The 16,411-nt window shown below is 39.2% G+C and overlaps 1 long non-coding RNA gene across 1 annotated transcript in view; it reads left to right on the plus strand.

Annotated features, from left to right (window-relative positions):
* The first annotated feature begins 7,694 nt into the window (after nt 1-7,694).
* Nucleotides 7,695-16,411, plus strand: part of LOC133219508 (uncharacterized) — a 63,341-nt gene continuing 54,624 nt past the window's right edge. The window contains exons 1-2 of the long non-coding RNA XR_009727464.1: nt 7,695-7,916; nt 16,126-16,210. This is a non-coding gene — a long non-coding RNA (uncharacterized LOC133219508). The remainder of the gene's footprint in view (nt 7,917-16,125; nt 16,211-16,411) is intronic.

A 16,411-nucleotide genomic window follows, 5' to 3' on the forward strand; every position in this document is an offset into this window, starting at 1 on the left:
ATCCTGGATGAAGATCTTGGTGCTCTGTGTTTCCAGAGCTAGGGGAGCAAATGACTTTTTGAGTCTGTCTGCATCTTGCTGCTGTAGCTGTATCAAATATGCTGGTTGTCTTTTAACAGATTTTTCTCCTCTGTTGAGCCCAAGGCTATAGTTTATCATGCACAGGCACCAAAGTGGTATCTTCAGTATCTTAAAGAGTAACATGGAGGTTGTTGCAGTTGACCCAGTCTGCTAGTACAGTATGCAGACAAACACAGAGACAGATGGGATCACTGGGTTTGTATGGCACTTTCTTCAAGACAAAAGTAGGAGTGGCATTCAGTAAAGACTCAACAGTGGCTCTGACAAAACCAAGCTAAAAACATGGGGAGCCGTTTGTGTATTTTCAAAAGTCATTCAGAGCAGTACTTACATACGTGTAAGTCTCCATTTTGCCTTCATGGAAACTGTGGAACATCAAAAGGAAGATGAGACACACTGATTTTTATTTTTTTTTCATGAACTTTCAGCAGTTTTGCTTTTTATAATCTTTTCAGTCACTTTCTGGTCTTTCTAGTTCTGTATTACACATACTTGTGACAATCAGGAGAGCTTTGCACTGATTACAATGAGTCTGTTCAATTAGATTAGGTTCTTTTTTAGGGTATACATGTACAAAAACTGAGATGGATGGAAGGCCAGATGAAAAATTGCACCTAATGTTTTAACTAAGAGTTTTAATTTATCTAACATTGTATCTTTTCTTTCAAAGCAGCTAAGATTGCTTATAAGGGCTTTTTTCCTGCACTGTTGAGGCTCCCATAAGCCAAGTAGATGCATGAACGGAACAGCCATGAGAATAAGGTAATCTTTCTGTTTGTTTTTTCTTTTTAAACTTATTTTGGAAAGCTTTTCCATTTTCTTGCTCTGCTCCTGAGTCTTAAGGTTTTCTGAAAGTGTAAAGTCCAGTGCATCCTAAAGACATGTAATGAAAGGTTAAGAAAAAATACAAGTGGTGCTTTCCAATACCTACTGAATGATGTCATGCAATGGAGATTAATGCCTCTCTTCCAGCTGATTAACTCTAGTGGAACTCATTCACACTCTCACATGTACATACACAAACTTGTGCTTTTTACTTTTTTTGTGGCCTTAAAAAACCCCAAACCAAAACAAAAAAACCCAACAAAATCCCTTTCTGTTCACAGAACTAGAAGATCCTGGTCTGTTCTGCTGAAACCACTATTAGTGAAGTACAAAATGGATAGTTTACTTATTGAAAGGCTACTGACAGATTAAAGGCTGATTAAAGTTGACTGTTGTTTACTTGTGAAAGGAGGCAACTACTTGATTCCTGGTGGGCAGCAGACATTATGAAAGTCTGTGTACTTTTGATGGAGCTGAAGGGTTGGGAGAAGGATTAATGGAAGAGTGCAAATTTTTCCCTGAGATGGAGCAGCCAAATATTTCCTATGCAGTATGTCCCAGCTTGTGTATATTAAAAAGTATATAAATGCATTGAGGGTAAGGAGGAGTGGAGAACCCTTGTGGAAGCACTCAGTAAATCCTGCATCAGGTAATAAACTGACTGATATCAAAGGGCATGTGTGCTCCTTAGAGATAAGCTCTTATGTGGTCTGATATTTATCAAAGACCCATGAGTTTGCGAAATTTAGGTGGAAAATCTTCCGAGTGAAGGCCATGACAAATCATTTGTGAAAAAAGTGTGATACATTTCACAACTGTCAAAGCATTAGAGCAGTCTTCCTTGCAGTATCTTAGAATACTTCAATTTCTTGCTGAAGCACAAGAAACTAGGGAAAATCAGTAATGTTAGCTCAGACATATCCAAAATAAATTTGTGCTGAGAAGATCTGGGAAGCCTTTATGTTGTAATTTAAGATGCTGCTTCAACCCCTACAATGTGCTGTGCTCATCCATACAATCTGTCCCTGTGTACCATGATAGCAGAGGTGTCAGCAGTCACAGTGGGCTTGCACAGTGTGCATCCTACCTGGCAGCTGCAGGAGATGTGGTCCAGCTTCATCCAAGACAAATCTTGTTGGCAGATTCCCCACCTTGCCTTGGGAGCTGTGTTTAAGGTGGTGCTTTCCTGAACTTCATTATGGCTGTGCCTATATCTGGCCTTGTCTCTTGTTGGCCCGGACCCACAGGCTTGGTGCCTTGACTTGAGCAAGAGTGATGTCTGTCCAGCTGTGTGCTTTATCTCTGGCTTAACTTTGTTTTCTTCTGTTGTAGATACAGCTACATCAAAGAACTGTTTCCCAACAGCTAAGACCATGTACAAGGAAAATCAATTGCAAGTCAATGCCCTCCCTCTTTGAAACTGTTCTCTGAAAACAGGCTCAGCCTGTTCTGATCTATTTTGCAGTCACATTTTATTTTTCCTTCTAGAAACTGCCTTATTTTGTTATGATTTTGCTCATTATAAACATATGCTGGCTAATAATAATCAACAATCATGATACCACCAATGTTATAGTTTTGAAAGTCTATTTGTAAATATGTCAAGTGGATTTTTTAAAACACATGCTTTGATATTTACCTTCCATTTTCTCTGATCATGTCTCTGTAATTCCAATTGCTTTGTGGTATACATCACTGATATTACAGCATAAAGAGACATGAACAGTGCTAAGCAGGCTAGTCAGTTTGTTTTGTTAGTTTAAAATAACCAAATGAGTATTATGTGAATTGGTAGCAACTCTTCTACCTCTGTGAGGTAAAAAGCCAGGCTACTCTGTCCATGCTGGGGATGTTTAAAATGAGGCCAGTGACAAAACTTTGAGATGTAGTTCTTGCATTCTGTCCCAGTTCAGAGCCACATCCCCACACAATAGCATTCCCTGGCATGGTAAGGATGCAGGAGAGCAGCTGGCTCTGATGTGTGGGAAAAAGACCAGTATTGCTGGGAACTGCCCTGTAGGGTATCATTCCTCACTAACAGGCTTAAGCAGACCCAGTTAGAGTGCGAAAGCAATACGAGGAGAGGTTTTTTGTAGAAAAGGTGGTTTTCTTCCTCAGCTATGAAACAATTGGGTAGCTGGAGAAGGATGGTGAGAGTCCAAAGAGAAATATTTTGCTGTGCACTTTCTTTTGAATGCATAGCAGTGTAACAATGCCCAGTGTCTTGTTTTCTCTGTCACTAGTTTACACTGTCTTAAAGATTGAAATTGTTTCCCTCAGGTTGAATTAAAACCTGTTTGTGAGCTTGCCTTATCCAAGAGGCTGCCTTTACTGAGACCTGAACTTCCTCCCTCTTTAAAGGCTGTTCCATATACTGTAGGTAGGTCTGTTAGCTGCATTTATTCTCACCACCTGTAGGCATCTAACTCAACAATTAGAGCAGGAGCTTTGTGTCTCTCGGATCTTTCTGTATGTGATCTGGGACAATGTGCATCTTCACCCCACTTGAAATAAGTTGCCCAGTGAGGTTGCCTTTCTGTTTCAATTCATAGAAATCAAGTCTGTGGTGACTATGTACTATAGGTCTCTCAGCTAAGAGAGATGAATCTGGGCACAAACAAGTGCTTGCAAGATGGTATTTGGTGTTGTAACAGCTATGAGGGAAGCTTATACAGAGGAATTTCCCTCTGTATAATTTATCCCCCCCCCCCTTTTTTAATTTATTTTAGCTTTCTGGTACAGTATTTGGTATTTCCTACTCTTCTTGGATTTTTTTACCAGATTATTATTTTTTTTTAAACATACACAATACATTAAACCACTGAAATACAATCTCTGTGGAATCCCTTTGGATTCCTTGTAAATGCTTAGCTTCCACTCCAGCTTTCTAGCTATCTTATTGGTTCTGTCCTATAACAAGGTCCTTTAATATAGCTCCCAGATCTGTAGTATAGAACCTTACACCTTATAAAAAGGGATTTTGCAATGGATGTAAGGAAATGAAATCAGAAATATCCCTGCAAACAGCCAATGAGTTAGAGATAGTGTCAAGGCTGGCATGATGCCAGGACTGGATAACCATGGCTTTTGGATATTTTTCTTAAGTTCAGTTAATTCTTCACATATGTTCTTTTCCCAGCCCCTAAAAAATATTTTTGCAATGCTCTTAAAAAAAAAATAAAATAAATGAATGCCAGCTGTTTCGTCCTTAGAAAAAACTTTTAACAACAAGGAATGCAGCGCACACAATGGCGTTAAATACCCTAATACAAGAAACAGATTTCTTTAAAGATAAAGGTTGTGATCAGCAGTAAATAAGGCAAAAGTTTTTCCCATGGAAAAGAAAAAAAAAAGCTTGAAGGGAATGAAAAATCTGGTGTGGATGTATTCTTTCTAGTGCTGAGTCCTACAGATCAAGGCAGAGGTGCTGTTACTGCTAGGTTTGGTTACTACCTGGGGTAGAAATAAAGGAGTACTTCACGAACATTGCAGCCTAGTTTCAGTAAAGCCCCTGGCTGGGGTGTGGTTGCAGTAATGTTTGCATAGATTTCACTGTGTGTAATTTGGTATAAATCTCTGTTGCAAGCACTGCTGTATTACAAGGGAGTTGCTCTTGCCACCAGAGCTTTCTCTAGCAAACAAAAACCAAACAGCAAAACATTATTGCAAAAAAACCCAACACCCCAAAGTCAAACATTCTCAACCCCGAAACTCAAAGAAGGAGCCATTCCTCCCCGCATCCTGCAGGATTTTAAAGTTGCTTGGATTGCCTGCTGACTCATTGTCTCATCAGGTCAAGTGTTGAAAATCTTCAGGGCTGGAGATTTCTCAGTTTCCCTGAGCACCTGTCTCAGTGCTTAACCACTATCACTGAGAGCTTTCCCTTTTTGCAGCCTGTGCTCTTTGCTTTTGCTGAGCACCTCTAAATCATCCAGCTCCATCTTCTCTACAACTCCATTTAAGCTGTAGAAAGACTGCAGTTACATCGATTGACAGCTTTCCTTCTCTCTGGGCTTAAGCAGTTCTCTCAGCGACTCCTTGTACATCATATACTCCAATCATCAGAGGCAGCTTGCCTCTTCCTGAATTCAAACCAACCAAACAAAAAATCCCCAACAGAAAACCACAGAAAAATGCCCCACAAAACCCCCATATCCAGAAAACAACCCTAACAAAAAAATCCCCACTCCATTTTGCTCACTGTTCTTTAAATTTTCTAAAACCAGTAGTGTTTGCTCCTCCATTACATGTGAAAGAATGGGGCTGTGATGGGAGTGATTATTTACTTTTTCTCATTTTCTGCTTTCTGCTACTGGATAGTCAGGAAGACAGTGCTACCTTTAACTACTTCTCAACCATCTTTTTGAAATTATTTTTCTCTCTTGGGCTTCCACTGCACAGAAGGGGACAAAGGAGCTTCAAAGTGTTGTGTCATCCATCCTGTCGACCTAATAAAACATCATCCACTACACCATTGCCATCTCTCTAACCAAGATTTGCATAATGTGTTTTTGAAGATCTCCAAGGATGGAGGCTCCAGAATTATCCAGCATTTCAATTTTTTTACTGTCAGGAATAATTTTAAAGTGTACAATATGAATTTTTCTCATTGAAGTTTTATCCCCTTACCTCCTGTTTCCTCCAACATGGGTACAAATTTGTCCCTTCTGAACAGCAATCTTCTAAGTGTGCAGACTGTTCTCATGTTCCTTCCCAGTCTTTTTGCTAGAGGCTGAACAGAACCCCATTTCCTCCCTTTTAGATTGTTTTCCAGATCTCAATAATCAATCTCCTTGGGAATTTTACCACAAATGTAGCATTTGTTTTTTGAAGAGCAGCACCCAGTGCAGTACTCTGACTGAAGTTTGAGCAGTGCGGTGTAGGATGGAGAGATGATCCTGCCAGTGCTGCAGACTACGTTTCTATTTATTCGCCTCCGTATGATGCTTCTCTGTTTTGCAGTAGCATGATGTTGTTGACTCATGTTCGGCTTGTGATCTGTAGCGACTGCCAGCTCTCTTTTTTCAGAATTGCTGATTAGTCATCTGCTATCCAGCACCTGTGCAGCTGACTGTCCTTTCCTAAGTACAGCAAATTGTGCTTTGAATAATAGCATATTTCTGTTGGACTGATCCTCTGATTTTTCATGATAATTTTGAATTCTATATCTACCTTTCAATGCTTTACCATGTCTGCAAATGTGATAAGCCCACTCTGTTCCATCACTCAGAGCAATAATGACAATACTGTGTTGCAATGGACTCTAGTTATCTTATGAGACTTTGATACATAGCTCCATTTTGACAATAGCTGCATATAACTCCTCTGGTATGGCTTGCTAGCTCATTTTACACCTTTGGGTAGCAGTTTCATGTAGTTCATATTTCTGTAGGTTAAGTATGAGAATTTCATGTTCCACAATCTGAAAAGAAGAGACAACATCATAGGATTGACTACATATGGATATAGGATTTGCACTGAAGAAAAAAACCCCACCACTACTAAGCTATATGTTGGTAAGAATGGCAAATAACTTTAGACTGGAGAAGACTACAGGCAGTGAGGTGCCAAGACATAATGAAAAACTATTAGAAAGAAGCATGTAAGTAAAATAGCCTTAAAATTATCATTCTTTCTGACTTCATATGTTACTGAAGATGTGGTTATTCATATCTAATTGGACGTGTGCTGAAACAGCTTTCACCACTTAGCCTTTGCTGCCCTAAAGTAAAAAAAAGATTGAGGAGTAGTAGAATCAGGCAGAGTGGATAGTGTGGGTATGGAAATTCTGGTTTTCCAGTATACAAAGAATTCTTCTTCTTTGTGTATTATTACAATGTTCAGGTAGAGAAAAATACCACAAAGAAGTTAAAAAAAAAAAAAGTGCAGCTACAAACCATGTTATGGAATAGATCCATGATGGTACACATGGAGAGGATTCAGCACCTGGATGGAAAACAAGCTGTGTCTTAAATGAACAATCTTACAGCTTTTTCCAAAGGAAAGCACTGGATTATGCCTTTTTTATAGAAAAAAGAATTTAATGCCATAGCTTGTCCTGCTGAAGCTGGCAGGAGTGTGGAAGACTGTTAGCATCTCCAAGGTTTTGTGGAAAAATCTCATGTGTCCTTCACAAAGTCCAGCACCGCACTGAGTCTATGTATTTTCTCACTCTGCAATTGCCATGTAACACTCTGTGGTCTGCTTTTAGCACTCCAAAAGGCCAGTGTCTCCCTTAGATTATCAGTTTGCTGGTTATCTATAAATAGAGTATAGCTATAGCTCTGGGAGATTCTGAGCTGGAGTATAAGCAAATGTATTTGATGAGTTTTCTGAGACTCACTCTTGGGGCTTAACATTAATTTTCGTATGAATAAAGGTGAACAAGACATCCAGTTATTCTCACCAACATTGTATAACACTGAAGATTGTTCTAGTTTATTTATATATGCTATCACTCATTAATGTGATAATACAGATCCTTATTCTCAAAATGAAAAACAAGGGGCAGCCTCCTTCATGTTGCAAAACTTGGGACATTTAGTAGTCATCCATGCCATTTGTATTTGGACATTTGTTTGGATTTGTTCTCATACGTTTATGCAGTGCCTTCTTGAAGCACAGACGAGAGTGACATGCAGTGAGAATTTTGTTTGAAGTTCCATTTTTTTCTGGGTTTGAACTTCATGTCGTAGTTTGAGTAGAGACACAGTAGATGGCAGTGCATAACATAGATTACCTCTGCTGCACGCTCCTCTTCCCAGCGGTAATTGTCCAGAGGAGGTAAGACTACAGGGCAGGGCACCCCACTGCTTCCTGGCTCCGTGTACAGGAAAGGAGGAGGCTTCTGCAAAGCAGCATATTCTGAAGCATCACTTTTGCTCCGTGGATCAAGACTGCTGAATCAGCAAAGGAAAATGCCCCTGATTTAAGCAGTTTAATCACTGGCAGGAGACTGAAAGCCGCCTACCTCCTGACAGACCGCGGCTTTTGGCAGAAGTCAGCCCCAGGTTATTTTTGTTTTTGTCTCATGTTTTGACCCATATTTTTGTCTTCCACACCTTGATTCATGTTCTTAATAGCTTTGCTGCTTCAAAATATAGGCAATTTGCATGTCAAATCAATTTTCTACTATTTATCTTCATAGCTTTGTCTGGGGTAAATGTTAAGAGTGCTCATTCTTGGTGCTTTGTGACATTTGAAATAATATCTGGTATGGAAATAAATGAAATTTCCCTTACCAGGTCCTGACGTGTTTCATCAATTTGTTCTGGTGCAAGAGGTCATCTGAAATAGTAGAAAAAAGGAGGGTGTGGAGGGGAAAGAGAGGAAACAGGACTTTAGTATAAATCAGTAGGAAACTATTGCATGACTGCTTTGATAACAAGGACTGGTAAAACAGGGAAGAAAGCCTTCAAATTAGAGTTTTGAGTGGAAAGCATTGTTTCTGATTGAAACATGTAATTATGGAGCTACTAGGGGGAGCCCAATGGAGTGCCAGTAAAGAAGATGAAAGGGCTGGATTGTCTCTCCTATGAGAAGAGGCTGGGAGAACTGGGACTGTTCAGCCTAGAGAAGACCCAAAGGGTCAGATTAATCACTGAAAACTGTTAGGAACATTATTAGATAAAATCAATATCTGAAGTTGCACTTGGAAAACTAGTGTTAGCCAATGTCCAACATGGTCTCAGTATTCAAATTCCAGAGGTTGTGCTGAACCTCTGAAGTTGCTACCTTAGTGCTACTTTCCAAAAGACTTCAACAAATATGCTAAGTGTTACACTTTTTAGAATCAAGTTTTTTGAATGGATCATGAAATGGCAGAAACACAAAGGTAGCACAGAAGGTTGATTCTTTTGTTTATTAACAATTTTGTACCTTAGCAAGTGGCAATCAAGTAACATCATGCTTCTATCGCCTGGAATTCAAAGGAAGGAAAGATCTTGTTCTCTTTGTTTTACTGGATTTTCTTTTTCTTCATCCAAGAGACAGACTTTTCCTTCTCTTAATGTGGTGAATGTTCTAACTACCCCCACCCCCCCCCCAAAAAAATTCTAAAATATAAAAAAATTCTCATTACCAAAAGTGTTACTGAGAATAATAATCTGGGAAAAAAAATAATTTTCACTAAACTGAGATGCTGACAGAATCTTTTAATGGAAATGATGCAAGTGTCTTATTAATCCTTTTGAAAGAGTCACTATATTTTTAAGCGAAGACATGACTGACATGTAGGAACTTTCATGTGGAATCATATGGGAATAGCAATTATTTTTGTCAGTGGTCTAATTCAGCACGGACTGTTTACCTTCTAGCCTGGATCATTTTGGACCGGAAAGTGTAAAAAAAGATTTGGATTCTTTCTATTATAAGAGTATTGCTTTAGGATCTTTCTATTAAAGGACAAGAAGATTCATTTAGGATCTGCTTCTTACAGTGTACGATCTCTTTCAGGAATGACTAAATAGGAAGAAAAGCCTGTTTTCAAACATGTCTCTGCAGGGAGTGTTGATTGGGAAGTAGGTCAAGAATCCTTCCAGGAAGCGATGAGTGCAGCAAAAGCTTACCCTGTGCTCCTTAAAGTGTCGTTGAGACAATGTTCCCGGGGGACAGATGCCCATGTCATGACCATCCACTTAGAAAGTGGCTCTGACTTTCACCTCAGAAAGGCCAGAAGACTGACAAACAAAAAGACTGTATTTTTCTCTTTCTCTGAATGCCATTCCTCCAGAAGAGGCTTGATTGGCTGGAAATGTCAAAAGCACTGTGGGGACATTTACACATCTGTGAACTGGTGAAGAATCTTATCACTGAGAGTAGTTGATTTGGTAAACAAGAACACTGAAGCTAATGCTGGTTTCAAGTTCTCTTTATAGAGTTAGCTTAGGGTTTTATAATGTATAACATTAGCACTTCAGAGACCCTCATCTTTTTTTTTAGAAACTAAGAGCAAATTTTGACTGTAATCTTTCTACTGCTTGTCTCAGAAGCAGCTATTAAATAACACTATTAACTTTCAACAGTTTTCATATCACCAATAGTCACCACCCTTGTGAATTTTCCAGAACATACAGTCATAAGTTCTCATGCTTAAAAACCAAAATGTCAGTGAGAAAACTCTGTAAACTCATACGAGCATCCCACATAGAGTTCTTAGTTTTCACTGACTTTGTCTGACACAGTTTAATGCCCCTGACACCACTTCTGCAAGCTTTGAAACAGCATGCAATTCCTTTTTAGATAGGATAGGCTGCTTTCTTAAGCTCATTTGGAAACAGCGTAACCAGAAGAAAAGACCTGGACTGATTGTGCCACAAAACAACATATCTTTTAGTGAGAGAAACTGAACTCTTGAAAGCCTGAAACCTTGCAGTGCAGCTGAGGAACGAACAGTAGGAAATCCAAAGTTTTCTCCCACTTAGCTGAGCTGCTACCTTTTCTTTCCTGCCCTGCATCTCTTCCCTCCTGATACATTCTGCTTTGAGTTTACTGCTTTGTGGCCTTCAGGCCAGATAAATTCCTTCAGAGTCCTGGTTTTCCAATGCAGGCTTTGCAGAAAGCTGTGATTTTCCTTCTAGACTGAGCCAAGGAACATGTGAAATTCACCTGGTTTTCCTGGAATATGCTGCTATTAGTTGCTATTTGTCTACTAAGGGTTTGCTTCTGGACTCTGGGCACTGATTAATTATTATGACAAATAGTCACTTTGGAGACAAGCAAAATAAAAAGGAAAAAGTGAATCTCCTATCCCTACTGATTAACTGTAAAGCTGTAAGAGTAGATCTGCTAGCCTGTGTAGGTTACCTTTCCAAGAAAGTCTTGCTTGGTCCTACTGCCTAGTACATGAATAGGTTTAATAAAAGGAAGGGAGGGGGTAATTCTCCACCAAAAGGGACCTGAAGTGGCAGGTTTGACTGACTATTATTTGCCATTTCTTCTTACACTGACCTATTTACAAACACTGCACCTTTTCTAATTCATGCTTTTACACTGCTTTTGCCCTTGGTTTTGTTCTAAGTTTTGAGGGTCCACTCAGAGGAGGAGTGTCACCTAATTACCCATTTACAGATCAGATTTTACTTTCTGGTTTTCATTTAGACCAAGTAATTGCAACTTAAATCACTGGTTTAGTTGTGTGTCTCTGGAGTTTTTCAATCTTTACTATAGCTTTTCTGAGCAAGGGCATCCAAAACTGAACAGATGTTTCTCCCACAATCACCTTCGTTCATAATAGGCATTCAGAGAATATTGCTGAAATATTCATAAACCCTAAGAGATAACAATGCATGAATAATAATGAAGAGTAAGTTGTATGGTGCTTTAAACAATGACTCAGTAAGGCATGTCCAAACTAAAACATCATGTAATTAAACATTTCCTTTCCTTATGTGAAGATTTCACATGCATTGTTTCCTTTAATACTCACAATAAATAGAGAAAACGGCACTTCAGAAAAGTGCATTTCAGTTTGCTTTGCCAATATATTTAATATATCCAATATTTTTAGAATCTTTGCCAATATATTCAATATATCTTGAATCAAGGAGTTCATGAGAGATCGTTTAATAACCCCATCACTATGATTATTCTAAATGGACATCTGTAGAATACACTTAGGGCTAATTAGATTTTTTTTCTATTTATCTGTTTATTTCAGCTGGATGTGATTCAACAACTTATGCTGCATGCATACAATCACTGCCAGTTAGAGCTGGAAACTGTGGTTTTTTCATAGAAATTTTCAATATCTATTAACTGCCATTTTCCTGTTTTGACATTTTTATCAGAAGCACAACTCTTTTGATGACATTTCCACCCTCACTAATTTGAATGATGACTATTCTGACCACCTTGATTGGCAAGCTGTTGAACATGAAGGCTGACAGCAAATACTTTCACAATTTAGAAGTGGTAGGTTTATGCTGGGCTCAGATTTTACTATCTTGAAGCTGGCCAGTGGGATGTAGCTAAAATTACTTTGGCTTTGCAGCCCATCCTCATTTTAACACCTCCAGAAGTGGAGTGCAGCAGGATGAGTCTGGAGACGAGGAACCTGACAGCCCAGCCCACCAGCCACACACTTGCTCTTTGAGGTCTCTGTAGACCTGTGCCTTTGCCCTGCTGGCAGCACATGCTGGCTACTGTAAGTGCCAGAAGCAATGAAGTCAGTGTCTTCTGCTTTCAAGTCTTTCTGGTGCCCTTTGGCTTTCGGCTGAGCATGTCTGCATTATTCAAATGCTGAATTTTCAGCCTGGTGCATTCTGTGTTCCCCTGAGATAACAAAAGAGCTGCTCTAGCCCAGTGCACTGAGATGAGAATATTTCCTTGAATACTCTACAACTTGTCCCATTTTACATAGTTTTTAAATTACAAAATGCATCATTCCACCTCCCTGCTGCCACTGTTTAAAGACTTGTTACCATGGAATTTCACATGAAATAGAAATAATGATGCTGGGAGATGTTAGCTGACACCCTCAGTGACTGATGAGTTCCAGTGCTTATCAAGACAACCCCTCTCACAATGTGATCAAATGCTGGAAGTGCTGACATTTCACAAGCATGTGTCACCAGGAGATGAGAAGTCTTAAATGTTTTTTAGGGAGGGCTTAGGTAGTCAAAATATCACAAATGATAACATTTGTGATTTATAGCACAATGGCTAATTCAGAACAATGACTTGTCATGTTTTTATCAGGGAAATCGTGTAAGATTGTGTAACGGAAGACATAATGCAAAAAGCAAATGGAAGGTAATTATAAAAACAAAGGTTAGCTGTCAGAATTGTAATAGTGCCTGGTATTAATCTGTTTAGTTGCTACATGAGATTATTAGTGGGGGAGCACATAGACACGATAGCAAAACTGGTGGGACCCCCCACCGGCTTTTTTAGCTCCTGGACTTTCCCTGTGCTTTGCTGCCAGGAAAGGATGGGTCTTGCAAGGACGGTTCCCATGAAACCAGCCTTAGTGGCAACTTGGAGAGAGGTAATTGTGATGATAGAATTGCTTGAACACAAGCGGTACAAATATTGTTTTTTGCCCTTTGTGGTAAAGTCTTAGAATTTCAATAAAATAACAAGTATTTCCATCATTATGTATGTTTTATGAAGCATTGACTTACCAGTTATATATGTATTGTTCACTACCATAGTAAACGGAAGATGTATTCTGCATTAATCAAAATAATAGTAGTTACTTTCAAATATGGGTTGACTTCCATATATCCAGCCAGAGGATATGATCATGTGACTAGTGGTACCTTTAGATCTATGCTAGGGTTTGACTAAATATTTGTGAAATTGTATTTGTTACTGTGCAGGCCATTTTGCATAATAGCTGGAAATCTTATTTACCAGGACAGCCTCCAAGAGCTTCATAGAAATAGGTTTGGAGCTACACATTTTGCAAATCAGACTTTGTAATGTACATCAACCATGATAAAGTTATTAATAAGGTTTGAACTTTGTTTTTACTATGTATTTCCAAGACTTTTATGTCTCTCGATTTATGATAACTTCCACATTTCATTGCCTTTTCCTCGGTAAGTCATGGCCTCAATTCTACGTTTTAATAGAGGTGTCTTCTAGGAGGGAAATTTATGGAATGAGCTTGATTTCATTTTTCTGCAGCACTGAAGTGTCTAGGTGTGGTTTTTATTTCTGTCACCTCTCCTGATGAAATGTATCATCTGCTATAACTATATATAGCTCTCCAGGATACCTCAGGAGGTAGAAAAGATAGGAAACAGCAGTTAAAAAAATCAGCATCTTGAAAATGTATTTTATCTTTAAAAATCTGCAGTCTCCTTCTCCTCAGGATGAACATTAGCCCTGAGAACTATATATTAGTTTATAAATGTAGGACAAGGCAGGACCAACTTTTTGCAGTGTGCGATTCATAGATTCCCACTCAAAATGTTACCCAGGAACAGGTTGTGAAACAAGAACAAGAGTAGCCTGTTCAAGAAGACACATGTTCCTGAACTAAGGAATTGAAGGGCTGGAAAATGTATCACATTTTCTTTAAGGTAGCTAGGACAGATGGTTGGCTTTACCATTAGTGTTCCCAGAGCCCAAGCTGCTACCTTACCCACTTGTATTTTGAGGACACAGCACATCTGAGAGATTAATGGTCATATTCTGGTACTCTAGAGGTGGCCAGATTAAATCTAGACTGTCTAGCAACAGCATGCTTCAGCTCACCCTGCTGTCCTGGTGCTCTAACCTGGGTGTATTGCTGAGATATCCATAGCGCCTTTCTGATCCAGGTATCCAGGTTCCTGCTACAGAAGCAGTTTAGCAGGGATAGCACAAGAGGGAAGAGGATTGATCTCTGCTTGGGTCATTCCCATGCATATGGTCAGTGTGTGGCTGAGGTGTGCACCTCAGCCTGGATCCACTCTCCAGTCTGCAGGTTTTGATACAGCATCAGAGAGGACATCTTTCCAGATAACTAGCTGGGCACCAGCCAGCTTCCTTGAATATATACTGGTGATTAACACACAGCGAAGAGCTGCTTGCTTATTGTCTGTATTTGAATTTGGGCTACTTATACACATATATTTTGAAGTCGGGATGGGAGCTGGTTAACAGCTCCTGGGATGTCAGTAGAATAGGAGGGGCTCCACAGGGGATTCTCCCTCAGCATCCTGGTTTTGGCAGAGCAAGAAGCTTCAGTTAGATGAGAGAACTGCAGGGTAGCCACACATGGTGATCTAACAGGGCTGACATTACTAGATGTGCCAGAATGTTATCATTTTTGCCAGTGGTGTAGTGATCCATTTCAAAATCATAAAATACCAAGACATTGCCTTATCTCTTTTCAATCACACTCGTTTGGAAAGCAGCAAATAAACCCACCAGACAGCAACTACGAGAAGCAGATAAATGCTGCACTACTTTACACAGAATTAGGTTAACACTGTTCACAAGTACATTACCTGGCTACCCCACTGGCTATGTCAGGTAGGAACTGGCAGCTGAGAGAAAGAGCAAGGAGCAGCCCCGTCAAATGCTACTGGCAGCTTCAACAGTGCAAGACAAGTCTTTTCACCCTTGTGGGTTTTCAGGGTGCGAGTGTTGCTCAGCTAGCCTAAAGCATCTGCTTGACATCATGATTTGCCCCCTCATGTCCTTATCTCATGCTTTTGATGGTAGACAGAGCCCAGATTGTGCATTTGGGCTATATATATACTGAAAGCACTGAAGTTATGGAAAACTAATCAAAGTCATGTAATGCTGTAGCTGAGTGCTGTGGTGGTTTCAGAGCAGAGCTGGGCAAGGTCTCCAGCTCCAACTCTGCTCTGGCCCATGCAGGGGACCTTACCTCCAGCTACTGCCATCCCAGCATGCAGACTCACAAAGTCTTCTCCACACCATTTCCTCTGCTGTGTTTTTGGGTTTTGTGTTTCTCCTTGAATATTTGCCGGAGAAAGTGGGATAAGACAGGAGGTCAGGTTTAAAACTTTTACTAAGCTATCTCCAAATGCTGCCCAGAAATGTTGTGTTAATGCATAGTACTCTATACAGCCTTAACAGCTTTTGTTTTAAAAAGACTCCAGTATAAATGTATAAAAAAGGCAAGTACTTTTTCTCTCAAAATAGCACTAGAGGAGCAACAGAATAACTTAATGCTAATAGGCTCTATGAAATCAGTGAAGAGAGCTAATGATGCTTGCAATATATGTGCTTTCCCAGACAACAGATGCATGTCAGGTAAATCCAGAAAAGTTTTAAAGTGATCATCATGTCTGTTTTGGGGAATAATGAAAGGAATATTTCCTTTTTCTTTTTCATCATCTGTCCTCTTACGTGGGCATAAATGTTTATTCAATAGTGTTAAACTGAACTTCATTACTTTCTTCTCTAGCTGAAAAGAACAGTTTTATGTGAAAGATATATTTATTGCTTCTTTAATCCATAATAAAATTGCATATATCAGAAAGAATTAGGTTGTTCACTCAGTTAGCCTCATTGCAGCCTTGAAATGTGCTCCAGACACTGGGGACACTAACTTTATATTTAGTTTAAAATTAACGTTTTTATAATTTAAGTTTGTTGAATATCTTCTTAGTGAACAAATTAAAATGGAAAATGTTCTGTTCCATTAAACCAGAAGTGCAATTATTTCTTTCAGACATGATACAAATATTTCTTATGAGATTCTATAAATTATTACTTTTAACTTTTATTAAAACTTTAATACATTTTTCATTACAGGCAGTGGAACACGGCTTTTGAATTCATGTCACAATGTGAACTGCAATCTGTTGGCAGGATTGAGATGGAAAGCAACTAGCAGTTAGTAAATAGCAGTATCTGTGTATAGCCTGTAGTCAAAGAGTTTACCTATAAATTTGAGTTTCAGACAAGAATTGTGAAAAGACATAAATTCTCCATTTCACTCTTGAAATCTGTGTATGGGTTCTTATGCTACTCAAGTGTTTTAAAATTTTAATATTATATAAACCCCAAAATGTTTTTCAGTATTAGGGATCTAAGTAAA

This window comes from Neopsephotus bourkii, unplaced genomic scaffold (genome assembly GCF_033783945.1).
Source record: "Neopsephotus bourkii isolate Nb327-2 ecotype Australia unplaced genomic scaffold, CSIRO-AGI_Nbou_v1 NB_1358, whole genome shotgun sequence".
Classification (NCBI taxonomy): Eukaryota; Metazoa; Chordata; class Aves; order Psittaciformes; family Psittacidae; genus Neopsephotus; species Neopsephotus bourkii.